This window comes from Cryptomeria japonica, chromosome 8 (assembly GCF_030272615.1).
Source record: "Cryptomeria japonica chromosome 8, Sugi_1.0, whole genome shotgun sequence".
In the NCBI taxonomy this organism is placed as follows: Eukaryota; Viridiplantae; Streptophyta; class Pinopsida; order Cupressales; family Cupressaceae; genus Cryptomeria; species Cryptomeria japonica.
The window spans coordinates 376,746,540-376,774,505 of record NC_081412.1 but is presented as its reverse complement, the minus strand read 5'-3'; positions in this window follow the sequence as shown (position 1 = coordinate 376,774,505).

The window sequence follows — 27,966 nt, the reverse complement described above, 5'->3', positions numbered from 1 at the left end:
GAAATAAAATGCTTCAATTCTACAAGAAAATGCAGTATGTTAAATCTCAAATTAAAGTATGGAATACTGCAACTTTTAAGAATATTTTTCAGGAAAAAGATAAGGTGGAAAAAGAGCTAGAAGAAATTTAGGATCATATCATTATGCAGGGCATGGATAATGCCACTTATGACAAGCAAAAAAATCTATAGACAACATGGGAAGAGCTATGTAAGAGAGAGGAAGTCTACTGGAGAGAGAAGTCTAGGGAACTCTGATTGAAAGAAGGAGATAGAAATACAAAATTCTTTCATGCGTCAGCTAAAGAAAAAGTAGTGGCCTCCTCAATATTTGAGATTAATGATGCTATTTCAGGTACTAAGCTGACAAAACCTCAGGAAATTAAAGGTGAAGGAGTGAAGTTTTCTTGCTCCTCCCCTTAGTAGCACACAATCAGCTTCTAATGAACAAGAAGTCTTAGATGTTATCCCAAATATCATCTCCTAATGCGACAATGAGGATCTCATTAAACCTTTCACTCTTGAAGAAGTTCATGGAGTGATGTTTTCACTTGCCTTGAATAAAACCCCAGGCCCTGATGGGTATACGACCCTTTTCTTTCAAAAATGTTGGGATGTCATAGGTTTTGATTTTTCGGTAGAACTTGAAGAGTCAAGAAGAAGTGCTTCAGTGTTGAAGATGTTCAATGTTACCAATGTAGTAATTCTGCCAAAAGTTAGAGCATCAAAATTTTTTATGGATTTTAGGCCTATCTCTTTGTGTAATGCCATTTATAAAATCCTCACTAAGGCCATTTATATAATATTGCAAAAACTCATTCCAAAACTTATATCACTTGAATAAGGGGAATTTTTCCCTAGGAGGGAAACTGTGGAAGGAGCATTAGTTGCACATGAAGTTCTCCACTCTGTCCAAACCGCCCAACTGCCATCTTTTATTGCTAAGCTTGATATGATGAATGCCTATGATAGGGTAAATTGGAATTTCCTCTTAAAAGTTCTTCACAAATTTGGATTCTTTGATAAATGGTGTAAATGGATTAGAGCATGTATTTTGGGAGCATTCTTCTCAATCATTATCAATGGACACCTTTAGGTTTCTTTGCAGCCAGTCAAGGTGTTAGGAAAGGAGACCCACTATCCCCTTTCTTGTTCATCATCATGGCAGAAGCGGTTAGTAGATTGATCAAATTTAATAATGAAAAGGGCACTTGGCAGGGTGTCCCCATTCCCAATACTCCCATTTAAGTCACACACACACTCTTTGCGGATGACACTCTTCTATATGGAAAATCCAATATAGCAGAGGCTACTCAGATTAAGAAATTTTTGGAATCCTACACATCAGTTTCAGGTCAGCAAATTAATCCTTGCAAAGAAATTGGGTTACCTAAAAGTTCATGTTGAAGGGGACTCCTCTCTAATTATTAATGCCTACATACAAAGGAAAACTTTAAATTGGAGGATCAACTATGTTCTCGGACAGGTTTGGTCTCTGCTAGATTCATTCCAAGAATTTCATATTTTGCACACTTACAGGGTGATGGTATGATGAAAGAATAAGTATCTGGTAGAATACTAAGAGGGGCAGGTGAATCAGTATATTGAAATACTGATACAAAGTTCCCAAACTCAAACTCAATCAAACAAAGTAAACATATCTCAGTCAAGATCAATATTCATAAGAATAATTGACATCAACCGGTTTAACTGTTAAGACAACTTTAACAGTAAACAACTTCAATCTTGTAAACATCAACAATGCTTAATCCTAACTCAACATATTCATCTCTCAATGCTTATACTTAGCATGCCTTATCAGAGATTAACCAAATCAACAAATAAGATCACATCCATGAAAGCATTCACCACTTGACACAAATGTTTATATGTGGAAAACACAAAAAGGTAAAAACCACAGTGAGATGGGACTCGCAAGGATAGCTATCTAAACTCTTTTGAAGTTCGCCCTATTAGGAGCCAAAGCCTGTTAGAGCTTTACAATAAGTCCTGTTAAGAACTAATTTTGGCTAGGAATCACTCGGTTAAGGGATTTTATAAATATGCCTTGTCAAAAGCACAATACCCTATTAGGAGTAACCTCGCTGGAGGATTTAAGAATCGAAGCTAATGGACCACCTTGATAGAGGATTTAATGAGTAACCAATCTTGTTAGAGCTTACCTGGTTAAGGGATTTAACTTCTATTGTAATTGTTAGAAAACAACAGTTTTGTTGATATGTTTGAATAGCACTACTTTTGCTTGATCAGATCCTTTTATAACCTTTAATCTGCCTTCACTCAAAGTGCTGATCCATTCATCAGTTCGGCAACTACACACTCAACGGGTTTTCTACCAATCTTGCCAACCACCTTTACAAACAAATTCATCGACCTTAAATAGAAATCAATTATGTTGGTAACATAGCAAAAACCTAATTCTCATCATTGAGATTACAAACAAGTCGGTTTAGTCTTGACCGTTAGAAATCATGACAATCTCTTCACATTCTTCAAGAAAATTCCAACCGCTTCATGATCACCGCTCTATTGGATTTTGTAACTCATCACATGATGTGCATTAAATGCAATCCACTTTGCTCCTTCCCTAGACAATAACAAATGCACCAAAACAATTTTGAATTCATCCTCATACAATGATCACATGTGTCTTCATTATTACCACTCATCAGATAATAAACCAACAAACTTGATTAGTTAGGGTTTAATAGTTGATAGGGTTTACCGGTTATATTACATAGAAAGGTTTAACCCTTTACACCGGTTCATCTCACAAAATTTACATACCAGTTTACAACATCATCCACAAATCTCTCCTTACCGGTTACTAGCCAATATCAAAACCAATAATATCAGCAATAACATAAATACCATTACTAGTTCAATTGACATCAATGATAACATATCATTAATGCAATCTCTAAACAAAATACAAACAAACTCAAAATGCCAACAATCTCCTCCTTTGGCATTAATGGCAATACAAATATCAACGCCTCTGATTGTTGTTGAGATTGGTGAATAGGAATCCTTGTTTACATTACCAAGTATTCACCTTGCTTTGTGTGTCTTCAGCCTTCCGGTGGTTCACCTAATTAGACACATAATTCTTATCCTTAATCACATAATTATTCTCCCCCTTTGACAACAATGCCAAAGTGAAAGTAAAACATGTAATTCTACTCTCACTATGATGTTGATGCTCCCCCTATGGAATACATCCACTTCTTCATCAATCCATGTAAAATTCTACAAGTGATTCAAGGACTGATGCAATCAGCATCATGCTCAACTAACTTAATGAAGAGGGACAACCCCCAATTGACTTCTAAGATACTTGAAAGTGGTCTTAGACAGAGGTTTGGTAAAGCTATCTACAAGCTGCTCCTTGGTAGAAAAATGCTCCAAGATAACATCTTTACTTTGAACTTTTTCCCTCAAGAAGTGATATTTCAATTCAATGTGCTTAGTCCTTTCATGCAAAATAGGATTTTTAGAAATGTTTATTGTACTTGTATTATCACATAAAATCTTTATAGGTTCAAAGATTTCCATCTTCAAACCTTCCAAAATGTGCCTCATCCACATAGCTTGTGTGCAATTCATATAAGCTGCTAATACTCAGCTTCAACAGTGGATTGTGAAGTGCAACTCTGCTTTTTACTACTCCATGAGACTAGTCTTCCTCCTAGAAAGAATGCTCCACCGATAGTACTCTTCCGGTCATCAATATTTCTTGCCCAATCAGCATCTGTGTATGCTTTCAAATCAAAATTTCCACCATAATCCATAGTCAACAATACCTTTCAGAATCTTAAAATTCTCTTGGTTGCCATTAGATGTGCCTCCTTTGGATTCTTCTGAAATCTACAACAATACCAACTGCATGGGCAATATCTGGTCAACTGTGAACAACATAGTGTAATTTGCCAATCATTGATCTATATTCCTTTTCATCTACAGACTATAATGCATCTTCCTTGGACAATTTACAACCTGTAACCATTGGGGTTCCAACTAATTTATAGTCACTCATATTGAAAGTCTTCAAAACCTCTTTCACATACTTGGATTGAGTAATGAAAATACCATTCTTCATCTGTTGTATCTGGAAGCCTATGACTTTTTTTATTTCCCCTACTAATGACATCTCAAATTCATTCTTCATTTACAAATACTTCACTGACCAGTATATCATCTCCTTTAGACTTGAGATAAATGTTGTTGTCATCACTGGTTCTAGCAAAGCCTATCTTTATCAAATGAATATGAAGCCATTCATACCAGGCTCCGAGTCCCTGCTTTAATCCATACAAAGCTTTATGCAATTTGCATACCATGTCTTCCTTATCTGTCAATGCATAACCATCAGGCTACTCTATATAAACCTCTTCTTCGAGTATCCCATTCAAGAATGCAAACTTGACATCCATTTGGTATACCTTAAACTTCTTATGAGCTGCAAATGCAAGTAGTGTTATGATACCTTCCAGTCTTGCTACTGGTGCAAAAGTTTTTCCATAGTCTTCTCCTTCTTCTTGTGCATAACCTTTGCATACTAATCTTGCCTTATTGTGAACTACAACACCATCTTCATTTAACTTGTTTCTGAACACCCATTTAGTACCTATAACATTCTTGTTTACTGGTTGAGGTACTAGGGTCCAAGTGTTGTTCTTCTCAATTTGATCTAACTCCTCCTTTATAGCTTTCACCCAATGATCATCACAAAATGCCTCCTTAGCACTTCTAGGTTCAAAGGTGGATATCATGCAAGAGTTCTCTCTTATTCTCCTTCTAGTTAGTACTCCAGCATCCTTATCCCCAATTATCTGTTCAGGATTGTGATTCAGTCTCACATACATAGGAATAACGTGATCATTCTCTTCAGGTTCAACTTCTTCATTGTCATCTTCTTCTGAATTTATTTGTTCTGGTTGAACAAGTACATCAGGATTTGCTTTACCGATTTCTGATTTAACTGTTTCAGGTTCCAAAAGCAAAATGCAAGGATCTTCATCCTTTTTCTCAAAACTGGTTCCTTTTGAAATTTCAGGACATTCATCTACATGAACATTAGCACTTTCAACAATTTTTTGAGTCCGGTTATTGAAGCATTTATAGGCCTTACTCTTGGTGGAATAGCCAAGAAATATGCCTTCATCGCTCTTAGCTTCAAACTTTCTTATGAAATCACCTCTTTTAATAAAACATTTGCTTCCAAATATCTTAAAATAGCCAACATCAGGTGATCTCCCATACCAGTACTCATATGGGGTCTTGTCCTTACCTCTTTTTACCAGAACTCAGTTCATTGTGTACACAACTGTACTTACAACTTCTTTCTGAAATGTTTTTGATACACCTCCTTGTATCAACATAGTTCTAGTAGCTTCAACCACTGACTAGTTGTTTCTCTTTGCTATACCATTCTATTGTGGTTTCCTTGGTGCAAAAAGTTTCCGCTTGATACCATTATCATCACAATATTTAGTGAACTCTGCAGAAGTGAATTCACCCCCTTGATCTGTTCTTAGACATTTTATCTTTTTTCCACTCTCTTTCTCAGCTAAGGCTCTGAATGCCTTGAATTTACCAAAAGCTTAATTATTATCCTTTAAGAATGTGACCCACATCATCCTTGAACAATCATCAGTGAAGATCGTGAAGTATCTGTCACCTTGAATGCTTCTTGTTCTTATTGGTCCACATAGGTTTGTATGAACCAAATCTAACAAGTGCTCTGCTGAGAAGGACTTGCTCTTGAAAGTTGAAGAAGTCATCTTTCCTAGTTGACATTCTTTACAAAGAGCATTATCTGGTTTGTCTAATTGAGGAAGACCTCTTACTAGCTTAGACTTGCTTACTTTAACAATATTGTCAAAATTTATATGACAAAATCTCCTATGCCAAAGCCAACTATCATCTATTTTTGCAATCAAACCGTTGCTAACTTTAGGATTGAGATTAAATAGATTACCTCTAGTCTGTTTACTGGTTGCAATCAATTCACCTTTGTTGTCAAAGATTTTGCACATTCCATTTCTAAAATCTAGTGGGTATCCTCTATCATTAAGTTGTGCCATACTTAACAAATTGTTCTTTAGGCCTTCAACTCAATAGATATCATTAGCACTTCTCTTCTCATTAAGAGAAATTACTCCCTTACCTTTAACCATACAAGGTGAGTCATTGCCAAATCTGACAACACTGCCATCAAATTCCTTCAGGGATAGAAATTTGCTCCGATCAACGGTCATGTGATGTGAACAACCACTATCAATGATCCAATCATCAGAGTTATCCATTCTAGATACTAGTGCCTTTTGATATGATATTTCTTCCTTAATAGCTACAAACACAATATCTTCACTAGCATCATCAACAGATTCTCCATCTGTAATACCACTATCAATATCTACAAGACAATCTCTCTTGCCTTTACCCTTATATTTCCTAAATTTGTCTCTCTTGTATTCATTTTCACCATTAGGGAAATTTGCTGCTATATGACCAATCTTGTTGCATGCAAAACATTTTAAAGGTAGCTTACCTCTATATTTACCAGTGCCTCTAGGCATTCATTTTGCCAACAATGCTTCAAGTTCCACCAAGTTGTCTTCATCTTCAGCATCTGTGCTGAATCTAGATTCATAGTTATGGCTGGTATCTCTACTTATTCTCACAAATGGGTTAGAGACAGAAGCGCCAAATGCAGATTATGATTTCTGTACATTACCATCATAGCCATTTAGTTCAAAAGTAGTAAGTTTGTCAATAATAGAGTCAAGAGTTACCTTTTTCTTGTCAATGGATTTCAGCTCCTGAATAGTTGCAACTTGGATAGCATAGACCGGTAGCAGGGGTCTCAGTACCTTATTGATTATTGTGGCATCATCCACTTTTCCTCTTGCACTCTTTGTCTCTCAAAGTATCTGTTTAATCCTTTGACCGTACTGATGGATGTTCTCACCTTCAGACATTCTCATGTCATCAAACTTTCCTCTTAAACTCTCCTCTTTGGCAATCTTAACATGTTCATCACCGCTATAAATCTCTTCTCATTTCTTCCATACTTCATATGTAGTTTCAAGACCATGAACATCTACATATTCAGCATTAGACAAGGAATTGATAATAGCTTCTAATGCCTGGTGATTTTCTTGTTGTTTTTTCTTCTGATCATCAATCAAGGGTCCAATAGGTGTAGTATACTTATTTTCTATATGATCCGAATACTGAGTACCAAGAATCTTAATGTAAATCTTCATTCTATCACTCCATATTCTATAGTTATCTTTGTTGAACTTTGGACCTTCTTTCTTCATCATGATCTACAAAATCTTTTCCTCAAGCTGTTAGGCATTTAGATTAAGAGGACTTGAGATTATCTGATACCAATTGATGGTATGATGAAAGAATAAGTACCCGATAGAATACTCAGAGGGGGGGGGTGAATCAGTATATTGAAAAACTAATACAAAGTTCCCAAACTCAAACTCAGTCAAACAAAGTAAACATATCTCAATCAAGATCAATATTCATAAGAATACTTGACATCAACTGATGTAACTGTTAAGACAACTTTAATAGTAAACAACTTCAATCTTGTGAACATCAACAATGCTTAATCATAACTCAACATATTCATCTCTCAATGATTCTACTTAACATGCCTTATCAGATATTAACCAAATCAACAAATAAGATCACATCCACAAAAGCATTCACCACTTAACACGAATGTTTATACGTGGAAAATCCAAATAGGTAAAAACCACGGTGAGATGGGACTCACAAGGATAGCTATTTGAACTCTTCTGAAGTTCGCCCTATTAGGAGCCAAAGCCTGTTAGAGATTTACAATAAGTCCTGTTAAGAACTAATTCTGGTTAGGAATCACCTGGTTAAGGGATTTTACAAATATGCCTTGTCAAAATAACAATACCCTATTAGGAGTAACCTCGTTGGAGGATTTAAGAATCCAAGCTAATGGACCACCTTGTTAGAGGATTTAATGAGTAACCAAACTTGTTAGAGCTTACCCGGTTAAGGGATTCAACTTTTGTTGTAATTGTTAGAAAATAACAGTTTTGTTGATCTGTCTGAATAGCACTACTTTTGCTTGATCATATCCTTTTATAACCTTCAATCTGCCTTCACTCAAAGTGCAGATCTATTCACCGGTTTGGCAACTACACAATCAATGGGTTTTCTACCAATCTTTCCAACCACCTTTACAAACAAATTCATCGACCTTAAATAGAAATCAATTAGGTCGGTAACACAACAAAAACCTAATTCTCATCATTGAGATTACAAACAAGTTAGTTCAATCTTGACCATTAGAAATCATGACAATCTCTTCACATTCTTCAAGAAAATTCCAACCGCTCCATGATCACCGCTCCATTGGACTTTGTAACTCATCACACACTGTGCATTAAATGCGTTCCACTTTTCTCCTTCCCTAAACAATAACAAACGTGCCAAATTTTTTTTGAATTCATCCTCATACAATGATCACACGTGTCTTCATCATTACCACTCATCAGATAATAAACCAACAAACTTGATCAGTTAGGGTTTAATAGTTGATAGGGTTTACAGGTTATATTACATAGAAAGTTTTAACCCTTTACACCAGTTCACCGGTTCATCTCACAAAATTTACATACCGGTTTACAAAATCTTCCACAAAGCTATCCTTACCGGTCACTAGCGAATATCAAAACCAACAATATCAACAATAACATAAATACCATTACCGGTTCAATTGACATTAATGGCAACATATCATTAATGCAATCTCTATGCAAAATACCAACAAAATCAAAATGCCAACATGGGGAAGGTAATAAGATGGTGTATATACTTGCAAACATGGGTTGCGATGGTCTTCAAGTTGAATCAATCAAGGATGAGCATGAGTTAAAGGATTTTCTACAATTAAAAAACATTCTGTGGGATGAGATTTCATGTGTGATGAGATAGGGTAACCATCATGGTTAATCACTTAAATGCCATTTAACTTTATCTATAGGAATGACTTCGAATCAAGGTGAATTAATTTCTTAGCATGACCACATGTGCAAAATGTATTAAATTAGTCCCTCGTCATCTTTGCACACATGACTACATTCTTAGTACATGTGAGATGTAATCCGATAACACCTCATTCATGATCTAGTAAATTTGTCACATGCGAATTCTTGCAAGCAGGAAAAGTTCATAATTACAATATAGACAATTGGGTCTGCTATTAAACATCACTTTCTCCACCTAAAAGTCATTCTTTCCTTACAAGCTAAACTAGTTTGTGCATAACACATGTTTTGAAGAGGGAAAACAAACAAAAACTCCAGATTAAGGCTCGCTGACTTTAACAGAAGGAAGATTGCAAATGGACTCTACTTGTGCAACATGTTGAAGAGAGCACACAGAGTATTTTCCATGCAACTACAGAGTCTTCTTAGTAGTGGAAGAGTGGGAGAGACCCTTCACGGAGCACATTACAGACATTTTTCTTGGACAAGTATTCCAAATTCAATCATACTAGATCAAGAGGAGCATCAAGTGGGTGATTGGTGAAGAAATCTTGTTTCCTCAGGCAAGACGGGTCATCTTCCCTTCCCAACTTATCTCTATTTTCTTGTCAAATGCTTTTGAGTTGCTCCAATCCCTTTCAAGGCTTGATTTAATTGTTACCAAAGTTGTCAAGCATGAATTTCTTCTTGGTAATAAACTTCTCCTTGCAAGTCAAAGATATGACTTGTGGGAGAGTAACGCCCACATTGGAGGTATTTTCCCATGATATTTTCTCCTTTCCAGACATGTCTTTGTGTCAATTTATGATAACATTAAATATATCCTAGATATGAAGAACTTTTCTTATATCCAAAGTGCTTTGGATAGACGTCGTAGGGAAATAGGGCAGAAATTGGTTACTTTGGTTAAGAAAAAGTTGAATGCCCTGTTAATCTTGTTGAATGTCGAACCTCCCGAGGTGAATCCACCCCTGCGATCGATAGTGTCGGATTTGAATGTTGTGTTAGGGCTTGTGCTATCACAGGGCTCCAATGAAGCTGCAAGGTCATCTCAAATTCCATCCATAATCAACAGGGGGGATGGTGCAAGAACATCAAGATGAAAACGTCCAACAGATGGATGGGTAAATCATAGGGTAAATTCGATACCTATTTTCATAAGAATAACTATGGACGTCAGATGGCTCTCCATTTTCAAAACTGCTGAGGATGGCCAGGTTGTGAAATTATAAGCCTACATGCAATATTAACTATCCCAAGTAATAGGTGTTGGTCTCTTTGTTTCCACCGGTTCAATTGAATCAGTAGTAGAAACATTTTGTTAATCTAGCTAGATTGAACCGGTAATGGAGGCTCCTTTTGAACTGCTTAATACAACAAGCATTCCGGTATTAAAGCTTTGGTATGATACATTCAACAACTGGTTGTGGCAGCTTAACTTGGTCTCTTCCTTTATTTTCATAGGTACAATAGAACCGGTAGTAAAGACATTTTGTTAACCAACTGGGTAGTACCGGTAATGGAGGTTCTTTAAACCGGTTTATACGAAAGGAATACCATTATTAAAAAATTATGATATAATACAATCGACAATCGGTTGTGGTAGCTATACTATGTTCTGGTAACCGAAATCTTGCTCCCCAAGTTTTCATGATATCTAGTTGTGGGGGTAGTTTTTTAAGGTTTCTTCTAGATTTGTCTTGTCGCGCTAATCTCAACTTTGGCCTCTATGAGGTTTGTACTATGGGCAGGCCCTTCTTATAGCCCCAACTTCTCTTTTCATTGTATCTGAGCAAGGACATAGGGTTTTCTTTCTGATTCTTTCCCTATTGAGCTCTTGAATCAGTTATCTTATATATATATATTAGTGGCTTGCCACTCTTGCTTACAAAAAAAAATAAAGATAGGGACCCCAAGCATACACCCGTCTATCAATAATCATATCATACATGACTCGTCCCCATCCAACAGGGAAACCATGGATACATCTATCAAGGATCAATAATCCAACAATAGTGCAAGCAAGAAAAACGGTGAGATCATCATAATCAAAATCATCCCAACGAATATGTAGATCCTTCTCCTCACACTCGAACAATGTACACAAAGAAGATACACCATCATGACGATAAAAAGTAACTCGTGTACCAAATATTGGAATGTGTAAGATATGCCACACATCCTCAAGTGTGATGGACACCTCACCTATTAGTAGATAAAAAGAACATGTCTTTGAATGCCACCGCTCAATCAAAGTAGCAATCATGGCCATGTTGGTTGTAACCTTAGGCAAATGCGCTATGTGATACAATCCAACCTGTCATAACAAAGCGATATCCTCTGGGTCCAACTCATGACATCAATCAAGACCATCTAGCCTCGTCTTTCTAGCAAGCAGTACTGGATAATGTGCCTGCATTTGGAAAACATAAAAATGAATCAGTTACATCATCAAATTATCAAGATGCATAAGAAAAATTGCCTTTTATTATCAAATGTGACATACTTATGTCAATTGCAAAATGATTTTATCAAATGCGAAGCAAAATTTTCAAATGCAAAACAAAATTAACAACTGCGAAGTGATTTAAGCAAATGCGAATCAAGAATAGCAAGCGTGACATAAAATATCCATTGTGTTACATTAACATCAATTGCAAGATACTAATATCAATTATGGAAAAATTGATAGTCAACTGCAAAATTCACGAAAGATGACATATCATAAAATTATTAAAATTTTAGAAAAAATAGATACAAACGAGCAAAAAATCATGATAACTCACCATGCCACCAGTGTCGGGAGGTCTATGATAAGATTGCACTCGCTCAGATAAATGCAGCCTCGCTCTGTGACCTGCCATTTCGCTCTAAGGACACTGAAAGTACTAATATTTTTAAGGACTTCTTACAAAGCAAAATAGTGCAAATTAGCTCAAATCAATAACAATTTTCAATTTATAAGCTCAAAAATTAGGGTTTTTCTCACCATAAATGCACGTGGACCCCCCCACCTTCAACGCAATTGTAGAAATAGAAAATGAGATCAAAACCATACCAAACTTCATATTATCACTATCCAACACATTTCAGAGAAACTGGTCTTCATTCCACAATTTTCCGACCACTTTTTCCGAGGGGACATATTGTTGGTATTTTGGTATGGTTTTGTCATTGATGTCAACACCTACTAAACACCTACCAACTCTGGCACTTTGGAGAATCAACAAAATTCACCGGCAAGCAAGTGACTCATGCACAGTCATCGGTATCTGGTACACCGGCAAGATATAATGATCACCGACACTTGGAATTGTAGACACCTAAAAATGGTCAACGCTTGCGGGATCATACTTTAACATTTGTGCATTGCCTCATTTTAGGTTTTTGTGTCCCATTAACATTTCTCCTATGTCACGCAATTGGTTTTTATCATTTGCGAGCATCGAGTCATTCTTCTACATTCTTTAGTTGTTTCGCTTTCGAATTAGGTCTTGTTGATAACCAATTTTCAGTCATGATTTTGGTCGATCCTTATCAACTTGTCAATATTGTCATTTTGCGATCGATTTGTCATCGATCGTCGTCCTCCTCAATCATATCAATTTGGATCAATTAGTCATTGTTCTTCATCAATTGGTGCATTTGTCAATCAAATCATTTATCAATTCAAAATTATGATCAAATCGAATCGGCATTAATTATCTTTTGTCAAGACCTAATTGTCATTCTTGCATGGCTAATTCATCTTCTAAGGTTTTATGATTTATTCATTTAACCTAATTTGTCATTTCTTCCTCTAGGTTAAATAATTTATTTATTTATCCTAAGTCTTCTCATTGCAATTAAATGTTTCATTTAATTGGCTAACTAATTATTCCTCTTTTTGTGAATTAATTAATAAATGAAAAATTATTAATTGATTTCCTAATCTTTCATCAATTTTCCCTCTTTGTGAATAAATTAATAAATGAAAAATTATTAATTGATTTCCTAATCTTTCATCAATTTTCCCTCTTTGTGAATTATTAATAAATGAGAAATTATTAATTAATTCACTAAATTCCTAATTTCATCATTTCTAATTCTTAATTTCCTAATTTCCTATTTTCTCAATTTCCTAATTTTAATTTCCACCTAATTAACTTGTCTCTAGTTCTCCCTATTTTTGTGCTTCATGCGTCATACTCTTGGCATAGCAAGATGTCATAAGGTTCTAGTCCTCTAAGTTTTGCATTAGCAATATGTCATAATTCATGACATAGAAGGTGTCATAACCTTCTTCTTTTCACTCAATTTTGCCATTTTGAAATCAATTGCCTAAATATCCATTTCATGCTAATTTGATCCTATCTCCAATTTATCTATAAATTGGATGATCTTCATCAATCAAAGCTAATTGGTAATCACTTTTGCAATCACATAATCATAGAATCAGATAATGAGAAATAATCACTTCTTCTATTATTCTTGTGCCAATATCAATCTTGCTTTCACATTAGGTTTGTGCACTTGAAGGTGAGATCCACAACAAAAGGCTATTTGGAGAAGAAAGAAGGACAATGGAGCCGCATGAAGAAGCATTCAAATCTACCATTGGTTTGCATATGTCTTTAATTTTGAATGTTTTGATTTCATGTCTCTATTTAGTGTGCTTAGGATAGATTCATTGCATTCTAGCTTTTTGTGATTACGCTAATGATTAGTATGTTTATAATGTTTTGTGATGATTTCCTATTTCCTATGCTACAGGAATGATATGGAAAACACTTGGTAATGTCGAAGACATCATTTGGACATCTTGTCCTGGAGTTTTGTTTATTGGTATATTCATATTTGCATATTTGTTGTTACCAGCAAATAGGTCCAGGGTTACACCGGTAGGTTTATCTTTTCTAGATCAGCATGGCACACTATAGAGATGATTAATTATTGTTGTAAATGCATTAAGCCGACATGTTCAATCCGTTATTGCATCAGATATTGTATTGTTTGTAATATGTTTTTATTGTAATATCTTGTAGAGCCGACCTACTAAAATTGGTCTTAGGTTATGGTATAAATGTAAGACCTTATTTGTAAGATCAGATGTGGAATGCGAAAAAGGATTGTGTGAAGGTATATGCGAGAATAAGTAGAGCTATACATGCAGACATCATTTGAAGATTGAAGGAGGGTTTTTGTGAAGACAATCATAACTACACCGGTACTGAATCCAACATATGAAGATGCTATTTTGTGCAGTACATTCTTATTGGATTTAACCATCCAACTGTAGTCAGTGTGACTCCCATTTTGTGATTGAGTAGTGAGCTTTAGGCGCTTGGCCTTTCTGCATGTGCAGACCCCATTTATGTACACTTACTATCTGTAGTAGTATCATCTGATTGTGGGTAAGGTTTCCCACCATGGTTTTTCCCCTTACAGGGTTTCCATGTACAAATATTGGTGTTATGTGTTGTGGATGACTTTGTGTTTATGTTTCATACACTAATCCTTACCGGTATAGCAATTAACTGTTAAAACTATCTATCGACATATTGAACTAGTTTACTGGTATTAAGCATTAAGTTGGTTAAGTTGTTTTTGGTTTAAATTTATTTGACAACTGATTCACCCCCCCTCCCCCCCCTCTCAGTTGTCTCCAGGACCTAACAATTGGTATTAGAGCTAAGTCCTCTTTTTCAGAAGTTTAACAGATTGAGGAGATCCAATGTCTACTAATTATTTCAGGAAGGACAGTCCTAAACTTGATGGAACCAACTATGGCATATGGAAGATTAGAATGGAGACACATTTAAATTGCATTGGAAAGGACATCTGGGATGTTAAAAAGATTGGTTATACTGCTCCTACTCAGAGTTGGCCCACTCCACCCAACTTGACTAAAGATGAGGAAAATGATTGCCAAGCAAGAGAAGCACTTTTGAGCGCATTATCAAATAGGTCTACTGCTAAAGCTATTTGGGATCATTTGGAAACACTAAATGAAGGAGATTCCATAGTCAAAATTGCAAAACTTGAAAGCTTCTGGGTCAGGTACAAACACCTGAAAATGGAAGAAGATGAAAGGATTTCTGCTTTTATGGAAAGAGTAAATGATATTGTTTTGGGCATTAAATATTGTGGAGGAATCTTAAGTGAAGATGAAATTATTTCAAAAGTTTTAAGAGGATTTCCACTGGCATATAAAATGAAAGTCACTGCTATAAATGAGTTAAGAACAATGCCTAATACATTAGTTACTAGGGATACATTAATTGGGAAACTTTTAGCTTGTTAAATTGAAGAATTTGGTCCTATTGCTACTATAAAGACATATTTGGCCTTTAAAGCATCAACATCATCTGCTCCATCATTTGACAAATCTGATTGGAAAGCCTTTTATGCAAGAGAACTTGAAGAAAGAAGGAAAGAAAATGAAGAACTTGAAGAACTTGAAGCACTATTTGCAAGGAAAATGCCTAAAGGTCTACTTCAAAGTAAGTATGAAGGTAAAAAACCCTCTAAATGTTTTAACTACAATACGATTGGTCATATGGCTTCAAGATGCCCTGATAGACATGCTAGAATAAGAGAAGAAGCTAGAAGAACATACAAGCCTAACCCTGAATGTCAGAGATACATATTTAAGAAGAATAAAGACAAATCTTGTTACATTGTTGATGAAGGTGTGACTGATGATTTTGATGAGGATCCATCAGACAATGCATGGGTTTTTGTTGCTATAACAGAAGATCAACCAGCACCTACTGCTCAACCAGTAGAATAGGTCTTGGTAGCTAAAGTTGAAGTAAAGGATGAATGGGTCATTGATTCAGGATGCTCACATCATATGACAAGAGACAAAGGTAAATTCTTGAACTTTCAAGAATACAATGGAGAATTAGTGAGATTTGGAGATGACAAAGCTTGTTTGATCAAAGGTAAGGGTACAATATCTCTTGATGGTAAGCATAACACTGACAATGTTCACTATGTTGAAGGATTAAAGCATGATCTTTTGAGTGTTGTTCAATTAGTTGAGAAAGGATTTCAATTACAATTCAAAAATGGAAAATGCAAAATCATGAATAGAACTGGTTTGGAAATTGCAACCGGTAATCAGATTAGAGGTAATATCTTTCATTTGAATAATAGTGAAAAGACATGCTTAATTGCACATATAGATGAAAGTTGGTTATGGAATAAGAGAATCTTTCATGTAAACTTTGATTGCATGGTGAAGATCAGTACTACTAAGGCAGTCAAAGATTTACCTAAAATTGTCAAACCTCATAATACAGTATGTAAGGAATGTCAATTTGGAAAACAAGTTAGAGCTAGTTTCAAAAGTATTCCAGAAAAATCCAATAATGCTCTTCATTTGATTCACACTGATTTATGTGGTTCAACTAGAACTAAAAGCCTACAAGGTGATAGATATTTCATGCTAATCATTGATGACTATTCTAGAATGTCTTGGGTTACTTTTCTTAGAGAAAAATCAGAAGCACTTGGAAAGCTCAAATTGTTCAAAGCAATGGTAGAAAATGAAACTGGTAAGAAAATCAAATGTCTAAGATCAAATCAAGGAGGTGAATTTACATCTAAGGATTTTAATACATTCCGTGAAGTAAATGGAATCAGAAGATAGCTATCAGCACCTCGGACACCACAACAAAATGGAGTTGTTGAAAGGAAAAACAAAACTATCTTGGATGTAGCAAGAAGTATGTTATCAGAAGAAAACCTACCAAATGTATATTGGAGAGAGGCAATCAGTACAACAGTCTATACATTCAACAAAGTTCACATCAAAGGTGAAACCGGTAAGACCCCTCATGAACTATGGTTTGGTAATACTCATACTCTTAAGTATTTCAGAATTTTTGGAAGTAAATGTTATATCAGAAGAGATGTGTACATTGGAAAATTTGATCCTAAAAGTGATGAAGGAATATTTCTTGGTTATTCATCTAAGAGAAAGGCATATAGATGTTTTAACAAAAGATTGTAGAAAATTATTGAAAGTACAAATGTAAAGATTGATGAACAATTCAGAGGAACTTCAAGGTATATAGACTCTGAACCGGCAACAAATTTTTTGACAAATGAACCTACACTGAATCCACCAGTATAGAATGAAGATCCAGTTACCCCGGTATCATATGAGGATTCCATAGTAACTGAGGAACAACATCAAACAAAGACACCCCGGTATGTAAGACTGAATCATTCTGAAGATCAGATAATTGGAAACAAGTTTAAAGGAGTTATGACAAGAGAAAGATTGGCAAATGAAGAGGTATGTCCTATTTCTCAAATTGAACCATCATCTGTTAATGAGGCATGTGAAGATAAATTTTTGATTAAATCTATGGAAGAAGAATTAGAACAAATTGAGAAAAACAACACTTGGACATTAGTTCCCCGACCTAAAGATAAAAATGTAATTGGAACCAAATGGGTTTTTAGAAACAAACTTAATGAAGATGGTAAGGTTGTCAGAAATAAAGCAAGACTAGTGTGTAAGGGATATTCTTAGAAGGAAGGAGTTGATTATAATGAAACCTTTGCACTGGTAGCTAGAATTGAGGCAGTCAGATTGTTTTTGGCTTTTGCAGCACACAAGAACTACAAAGTTTATCAAATGGATATTAAATGTGCATTTTTAAATGGAGATCTTGAAGAGGAAGTGTACATTGAACAACCTAATGGATTTTCTTTGACATATGACAATGATATGGTTTGCAGGTTAAGAAAAGCTTTGTATGGATTGAAACAAGCTCCAAGAGCTTGGTATGCAAGACTGGATAAGTATCTTTTAAAGATTGGTTTTACTAAAGGAAATGCAGACAACAATTTATATTATAAAATAACTAATGATGACATCTTGATTATAGAAGTATTTGTTGATGATATAATCTTTGGAGGAGAAGATGGATTATGTAAAAAATTTTCTATTAAAATGCAGCAAGAATTTGAAATGTCTATGATTGGAGAAATAAAATTCTTTTTAGGATTACAAATTTCATAGATTGATAAAGGTATATTCTTGAGTCAATCCAAATACTTAAAAGAGTTACTAAAGAAATTTGGGATGGAGAACTCTAAACCGGTAAGCACACCTATGACAACAAATGACAAATTATCACTAAGGGATGAATATACACTTGTTAATCCAACTAGATACAAATCTATGATAGGAGGTTTACTGTATTTGACACAAACCAGACCTGATATTATGAATGCAGTATGTATTGTTTCAAGATTTCAAAGTAATCCTAGAGAAAATCATGAAACAATAGTAAAAAGGATTTTTTGGTAATTACAAGGCACTATAAATCTTGGATTATGGTATCCTAGAGATGAAAACTTTGAATTATGTGCATACACAGATGCAAATTGGGCAGGAGACGTGGATGATAGAAAAAGCACCACCGACGGAGCATTCTTTCTTGGAAACAGATTAGTTTCTTGGTTGAGTAAGAAACAAAGTTGTACATCTTTATCAATAGCAGAATCAGAATATGTTGCAACATCAACTAACTATACATAGGTACTATGGCTTAAACAAATGTTGAAAGACATAAAGGTAAAATGCAAGGAACCTATTACTATCTATTGTGATAACACTACAATAATTGATATATCTAAGAATCCGGTGTTACATTCTAAAATCAAACATGTTTCTATCAAACTAAATTTTCTAAGAGAAAATGTTGAAGCAAAGGAGATAAAACTAGTTTATGTGAATACTAAAGCGCAGATTGCAGATATTTTCACTAAACATTTGCCTAAAGAGACTTTTGAATACCTCAAAGATCAGCTTGGAGTCATACCCCCACTGGTAGAGACTTAGACAGTTGATGATTGTCATCAACCGATAGAATTAATAGAGAAATCTTCTATTCCAGTCTTTGATCTGAAGCTACTTCTAAGGGGGAGTAGTTGGTATATTGAATTGATTAGTATTTTGTATATGAACTTGGCTTGGTAAGATGTTTTGTTGTAAATTTGGCATTTGATGTCAAAGGGGGAGGGATTGGTGTGGAAAAACTTTGAAAAACACAAGGAAAACACATGTTGCTCCCAGGGGGAGAGATTGTTGTTTGGGAGAGATTATTACTCTCTGTATCTGTATTTTGATTTCTGGTTATGACCTTTTTGGAGATTGTTGGTTTTTGGTATTTGGCATTTCTGTTTTGGCACTTTGATGGTTTTTCCATCTTGTGTTGCCATCAATGCCAAAGGGGGAGATTGTTGGTATTTTGGTATAGTTTTGTCATTGATGTGAACACCTACTAAACACCTACCAACTCTGGCACTTTGGAGAATCAGCAACATTCACCAGCAAGCAAGTGACTCATGCACAGTCATCGGTATCTGGTACACCGGCAAGATATAATGATCACCGACACTTGGTAATGTCGAAGACATCATTTGGACATCTTGTCCTGGAGTTTTGTTTATTGGTATATTCATATTTGCATATTTATTGTTACCGGCAAATAGGTCCAGGGTTACACCGGTAGGTTTATCTTTTCTAGATCAGCATGGCACACTATGGAGATGATTAATTATTGTTGTAAATGCATTAAGCCGACATGTTCAATCCATTATTGCATCAGATATTGTATTGTTTGTAAAATGTTTTTATTGTAATATCTTGTAGAGCTGACCTACTAAAATTGGTCTTAGGTTAGGGTATAAATGTAAGATCTTATTTGTAAGATCAGATGTGGAATGCGAAAAAGGATTGTGTGAAGGTATATGCGAGAATAAGCAGAGCTATACATGCAGACATCATTTGAAGATTGAAGGAGGGTTTTTGTGAAGACAATCATAACTACACCAGTACTGAATCCAACATATGAAGATGCTATTTTGTGTAGTACATTCTTATTGGATTTAACCATCCAACTGTAGTCAGTGTGACTCCCATTTTGTGATTGAGCAGTGAGCTTTAGGCGCTTGGCCTTTCTGCATGTGCAGACCCCATTTATGTACACTTACTATCTGCAGTAGTATCATCTGATTGTGGGTAAGGTTTCCCACCGTGGTTTTTCCCCTTACAGGGTTTCCATGTACAAATATTGGTGTTATGTGTTGTGGATGACTTTGTGTTTATGTTTCATACACTAATCCTTACCGGTATAGCAATTAACTGTTAAAACTGTCTACCGACATATTGAACTGGTTTACTGGTATTAAGCATTAAGTTGGTTAAGTTGTTTTTAGTTTGAATTTATTTGACAACTGATTAACCCCCCTCTGTCAGTTGTCTTCGGGACCTAACACATATTTATACCCTAAGTGTCACCGGGGCATGCTCGGGCAGTTTTCTTTTCATTTTCTTTGAAACAACATCGTTCTGACATTGTGTCAAAGAGGGGAAAATGTAGACACTTAAAAATGTCTCATTAATTCTATACTAATTATTCATCTAATTAATTAAGTAATTATTTAATTATTTGATTAAACTAACTATTTCTTCTAATCATCACTCGTCAACACTCCTAATTATCGAATTTCTATCATTTCATCATTTAATCAATTAACCATATCTCAATTATTAATTAAATATCAATTATTTAATTAATTGTGACATTTTCCTTAGTTAAATAATCTTTATTATTTAATTAATTCTATCTCCTAAGTTTAAATAATTTCATTTAAAATATTTAAATTAATTAATTAAATTCCTCCAAATCCCCAAATTCAAATTCTAATTAATTCCATCTAATTTCATTTCATTTTCTCCCAAATTCGAATTTCACCTAATTTCATCTAATTTCATCTAATTTCACATTTCACAAAATCTACATTTCAGTTAATTTCATGTGCATTTAAGCATTCGAATGACCAAATTCAAATCCACATTGAAAATGAAAATGAAATTCATTTTTTAAATCCTATAGCACGTGCTAAAATCAGAACTGATTGATCAAATCAGTTGTCTAATCAGTTAACTCAGTTAACTCATCAATCATCTTTTTTAACTCAAAATCAACTTTTTATGACTAATCCATCAATTCAGTGAACTAGCTAGTCTATTCAGTTTACTAGCCAATCTACCGAGTTCACTCTCTAATGAATCGCATTAATAGATCAATCAAATGAGTTAACAAATCAATCATGACTAGTTCTCTGATCAATCAATTTCAGTTCTATCAATCAACACTTGAGTTCTATTTCTCACCCCCTTTGTGTTGAAAATCTAAAAATTCAACATCATTTTCTCAATTCAAGCTAGAATCACAGAATTAGAGTCTTCAAAATTGTTGTCCATCTTATGCAGGAAATCAAGTGCAATACCTGAGAGCCACCTACATCATCAACAATGGAGAAGAGCAATGGAAGCCTTGCTATTTTAATTCAGGGAGTTTTAAATATATCATTCTTTCAATTCAATTGATGTTGCATTATTCTATTGTCATTTAGGAGTAATATTGATTTGATTAGAGTTGTGATTCGCTCTTTGATATCTGATTATGCAATTTATGCTTATTTATTGCCTGAGTACAGTGATCAATAAAAACTTTTACCTTCTAAAGGATCTAAGCATTAATAATAATAATCATGAAGCAATGAGCAGATGTATTAAACATATAAGCACACACACATAAGAGGCACATCACATAACACCAAATGTATGAGGAAAACCCAATGTGGGAAAAACCTTGGTGAGAATAGTTGCTAGAGTCTACTGCTCTAATTCAACCTTACAATGAAATCACTGGTTACAACTTTTATGGGCACCTACCCAAAGGAGCACCAACCCCTATAGCTTATGAGCTTCTACTCAAAGAAGAACCTACTCCTACTCTAAGCACCCACTCAAGGATTACAATGAATATAGATTACAAATACAAGTCATATACCTTGTTGCAAATGAAGTTTTGCGACACCTTACTAATCAGCTCTCTTTTTGATATCTTCTTCTCTATTCTTTTCTCCTTGTATTCTCTCTCTCTGTTCTTAGATCTCTGCTCTATTCTGGTCACTTTCCTATGCTACACTCTATCTCTCACTCACTGGTCTACACACATTTCTGCCTCTTTCTCTTTTGTCTACGTTGTTCTGCTCTCTACATTTTCACTCTTTGTGACCACACTCTCACAACAGTTTGTTCTACATGCCTCAATCTCTGCATGCAACTATCATCAAAACCTACTACAGGCTCAACTGCATGTTCACACCGTTCTCTTACTATGAGCCAACTACCCCAGTTAGATCACATTCACTAACCCCCTCTTCTCTTCACTATTACATACCTCATCAACATCTGCACAAGGTCGATCTAGTCTTAACTCATCAGACACCAAAAAAGATTTGTTTTCCTCATTATCATGCATCTGATCTACACACATTCCTATGCAGCATACAGATCATCCATTCAATCATTTTGAATTCTCCTAGTTGGCAATTCAAGTTCCAAGACCCATCAATCTATATTCCTCATAGAATTTGAACTTGATCCATTGATCTGATGGATTCAATTAGGAAGTATTGATCATAGTCATCATTTGTGGTAGTTCTACGTGCCACATCATCATACACCTCAACCAGAATGTTATGTTGGCAATTGACAGTCATCAGATTCATTTTGTTGTCATTGATGACAAAAAGATCAGATGAAAGTCACATACCAATATTGGATTATCCATGGTTACACCAGCACCAACACTGGCATCAAGTACTTAAAGGAAGCCAACAATAAGGAAGATTTATTCATAAAATATAATTATTGTCAAAGCCAACATTGAATATCTTTTGTAATGTATTGTAAGCCGACATAAGGCATATTGTTTGTAAGGATATATAGGTCAATTTGCTAGGTCATTTTTGTATAGGATGAGATAGGAGAATATAGCAGAACTGTTAATGTGAAGTATATGTATGCAGCTCACTTGTATGCCAATGTTATATCATGTAATGATCTGTAGATAGTTTGGAAAGCATTCTTGGAGGAGAAGAGATACCGGTAGAAGTGTTCAGGGTTTATGAACCGGTACTGAGAAGAACTATAATTGGAACTCTTTTTGGCATAGCAGATGACTTTTGTGAGTTCATTATTATTGTTTTATTTCAGCAGAAGCTTGTAGTTAGTGAGACTCTTTTTATGGTGAGCAGTGTGCTCTAGGCAGTGTGCCTTCCTACATGTGCAAGCCCCCATTTTATGTAATATCCTTTCATATGGCCAGTGAATTGATATTGTGGGTCACAAATCCCATGGTTTTTCCTCTTTGAGTTTTTCCATATATAAATTCTATGTGTTATGGTGTTCATTCATGTGGATGGTTTATTTGCTTCAAGTTATATGTTTATTTGTTTACCAGTTTATATGTGTATTTTATAAAAGGATAAAATCTTATCTTACCGCCAGAACATTGATTCACCCCTCCTCTTAGTGTTCTTGGATCTTAACAACTGGTATCAAAGCCTGGTACCTCAGAATAATTTTAACAACTTGAGGAAGACCCTGAAACTGGAATCTTTGAACATGGATATGGAAAAGAAACTTGAGATGGCTCTTGAGGATTATGATGCTGAAAGGATGAAGAACTTGAAACTAAAAGGTGAATTGAATTCTGCAAATGAATTCATTCTTGTCCTACAAGAAAGGTTATCATCAACTTAAGCCAAGAGAAAGGAACTTTTGCAAAACCTGGATGATGAGGAGAAAAATGCACTTAAGGAACAATGTCAAAAACTAAGTCAAGCAAACATACTCATGAAGAATGAACTGCAAGATCTGACTATGAGGTTATCAAAATATATTAAGGATGGAAAGAAGAAAGAAGATAATCTTGTTATATCTCTTAACAACAAATTTGATGAATGTGGTAGATTGACTCATGAGAATAATCTATTGAGAACTGATTTGGCACACTCCTGGAACAATGAACAAGAACTTGAAAGGAAAATAACTACATTGGGAGATGATCTGACTATTGCAAGTGAGTATAAAGAAAAATTCAGGATTAGTACTGCACAGTTGGATGACTTATTGAAAAGACAAAGGCATAGTGATGATTCTAGAGGACTTGGATTTGTACAAGGTGAAAGATTCGTCTCTGCAAATGAAGATCGAACAACCAGTATGTAGAAATCATCAAAACAGAGGAAACTAGTAAGGCAATATAATGCTTATAAATTCAATGGTAGATGTGTTGTTTGCAATAAATTTGGGCATATGGCTAAACAATGTAGAAATAAAACAAATCAAAACTACAATTTTGTTCCCGATCAATGCACAAATTGCAAGAAATATGGTCATAGATGAGAAGATTGTAGAATGAATGTCAAATGTCATGAATGTGGAAAGTTTGGACATTTTTCTAATCATTGTAGGTCAAGGAATGATACCGAATATGTCAAAGCAATTCAAAAGAATAATGTTACATGTTATGCATGCAACAACATAGGTCATATTGCTAAATACTACATAAGCAAGACTCAACCGATTAGAAATGATAAAGATAATGAGAAAGGAAAGCATAAGGTATATGAGATACAACAAGATCACACCAAGAGATGGGTTAGAAAATCTGAAGAACCATGTAGAAATGCAACAACACTGAAAAACTCCACCGGTAGAATAGAGCATTCCTACACCGATAGGAAATTCCACCGGTAACTGAGGCATAGGCCTTAGGGGTTGGCAAATTCATTGCAAATCTTGTATATTCCCTTGGAGGAGATCAGAAGAGATCTAGAGATTTGATTTCATCATAGTTGAAGGTTCACCCAGCATAAGATTGTGAAACCGACATCCAATAGGGTAGATCATGAAGCATTTATGACAGAAAAAGATTAGGGTTATATTCGCTGATAAAAAGGGAAAGTGAATGTTAGGACCCAGAGGCAACTGAGAGGGGGGGTGATTCAGTTGTCTATTAAATTCAACCCAAATATAACTTAATCAAACTTGATGCATAATATTGGTAAACCAAACTTAATGTCAGTTAACAGTTTAACAGTTAATAATAGTACCGCTAAAGTTTAATGCATGAAACAAAAAGAGAAATAACATCCACAACACATAACACAGATATTTGTACGTGGAAACCCTGTAAGGGGAAAAACCACGGTGAGAAACCTTACCCACAATCAGATGATACTACTGCAGATAGTATGTGTGTACAAATGGGGTCTGCACATGCAAAAAGGCCAATTGCCTAGAGCTCACTGCTCAATCACAAAATGGGAGTCACACTGACTATGATTGGATGGTTAAATCCAATGATAATGTACTGCTCAAAATAACATCTTCATTTGCTGGATTCAGTACTGGTTAAGCTTTGATTGTCTCCTTCATACCTTCCTTGAATCTTCAAGTGATGTTTGTGTGTATAGCTCTGCTTATATTCGAATATATCGAAATACCTTAGTACATCCCTTATCCTATATCAATCTCACAAATGAGATCTTACATATATACCAAAACCTAAGACCAAATGTGTAGGTCAGCTTACTAAGAATATTAAAATTAAATCAATTACAAATGAATCAATATGTGATGCATCATGTCGGCTCAATGCATTTACAATAATAGGCAATAAACAAATCATCTCCATAATGTGTCATGCTGATCTGGAATAGATAACGCTTGCCGGTCCATAACCTAGACCAATTTGCCAGTAACAACAAATATGCAAACCCGATTAGACCAATAACCAAATCACCAAAACCAAGTGTCCAAACAATGTCTTCGACATAACCAAGTAATCTCCAGATGATAACAAGTCATCCTCAGTGCCGGTGAACAATATAACCTGTTGGTGAACCAAATGCCGGTGACTGTGCATAAGTCACAGAACATGCCGGTGAACATAACCAAAGATCTCCAGTGCTGATAAGTGTTGACAAGTGTTGAAATCAATGAAAAAACCAATGCAACACATCCATAATACCAATAATCTCCCCCTTTGGCATTGATGGCAACCCAAGATGGAAAAATCATCTAAGTGCCAAAGCAGAAATGCCAAGAACCAAAAACCAACAATCTCCCAAAGAGATCAATTACCAGAAATCAAAATACATAATATCTCTCCCCAAAATATAATATGTTTTTCCATAGATATCTCTCCCCCTTTGACATCAAATGCCAAAGAAATACAAAATCCAGATACAAATAGTTCATAGAACTTATTACAAATACCAACTTATCCAATCTACTCCCCTTGAGAAGTAGCTCTCCTTCATCAAAGCTGGAAAAAGTTTCTTTGTTAATTACTGTCGGTCTGATGGCAATCTCCAACTATCTAAGTTTCTATTGGTGAGGGTATAACCCCAAGCTGCTCTCTGAGATATTCAAAAGTTTCCTTAGGCAAAGGCTTAGTAAAGATATCTGCAATATGCTCTTTAGTATTCACATAAACCAATTTCACTTCTTTTTCTTCAACATTCTCTTTCAAAATATTGAATTTGATAGAAACATGTTTAGTTTTAGAGTGAAATACCGGATTCTTTGATATATCAATTTCTGCCATATTATCACAGTAAATGATTATAGGTTCTTTGCATTTCACTTTTATGTCCTTCAACATTTTCTTAATCCATAATACCTGAGTACAATTACTTTTTGATTAAGGTAAAAATAGGTTTTGAAGGGGCCTCAAAACCCTTTACAAATAGAGCTTAATAGAAAAAGCAACAAGAGACAAAAAGGAACAGGCCAACGAAAAGCCAGTAGAAAACCATAGAAAACCGACTAAAGCCCCACAAAGCCAGCAAAACCAACTAGACCCAAGAAAAGAAACTAATTGATTTTTTCAGGGCATTAGCCAGGGTGTTGCTAATCCTACGCAGCTCTCTGATGTTATCCCTGAGATTTGGGAGATCCTTAATAGAAGCAGCCACAACTTTCTTGACACTCGCCCTGGTCCTCTTAGCAGCACCACCAACTGGAGTAGCTTCACCACTGCCAATCTGGATAGTCTCATCATCCATGTCAAGTTCCACCACCAGTTTAGGAGAGTTGGTATGATCAAAGACCTTAGCAATATCCTCCAAGTTTTTAGTGACAACTGTCAGGATATTCAGAATAATGCCCAGCAAATTTTCATGGCCTCTCTCCCTTCTTCCAGTGATTTAACCCTCTCCTCCATATCCTGCTTCCATTTTATCTGCTCCCTATCGTCATTCTCCCTCTTCTCATCCATGTTTTTCCCCTTTCTTTCTAGGTTCTTCAAGAGTTCATAGGTCCATCTATCATAATCCAGTCTCGCCTCAGTGAGTTTTTTAAGGTTATTCAGGAATAACCCTTTATCCAAACTTTCCTTGTCCTCACTTAAACTGTCCTTAGTCATATCCTTCTTAGGTTCCTTGTTCCTTTCCCTCTTAGAATTCACATCTATTTCTTCATTATCCTTGTAATCCACATCCTCCATAGGATGGATGTTGTCCTTGCTAGGGCAGTCACTATGGATAGGGCTTTCATTGTCAGACTCATTATCACCACTTTATTCCTCAATACCCACCTCCTCATCTTTCCAGCTGTCTTCACCATTGGAATCATCCATCTCCATTTCACTGCCTTCTTTTTCAATTTCCTCTGTTTCCATCCCAGGGGCACTCTTTCTTTTTTTGCTAGAAGACGCCTTTTCCTTGGCATAATCGCCTCCCTCCATCTTTCTCTTCCTCGGAGAGGTGGATAACCTCTTGTTTTCCACCAGGGTGAGGGTTTTACAGTGCTCATAAATGAGCAACAAAAGCTCGCAATGGAGAACTGGACTTGAGGGATTCTTACCATGTTTATTGAGGGACCTGGAAAGGGACCTGGAAAGGTAGTAGGGTAGGGATACCTTTTTGTCGTGTCTGAAATGGTTTAAAAGAATAAAGTGGTAGGTGTGGGCCCTGGAGAATCGACCCTCAATTGTGATATATTCCATTATAGCATTCAAAACCCA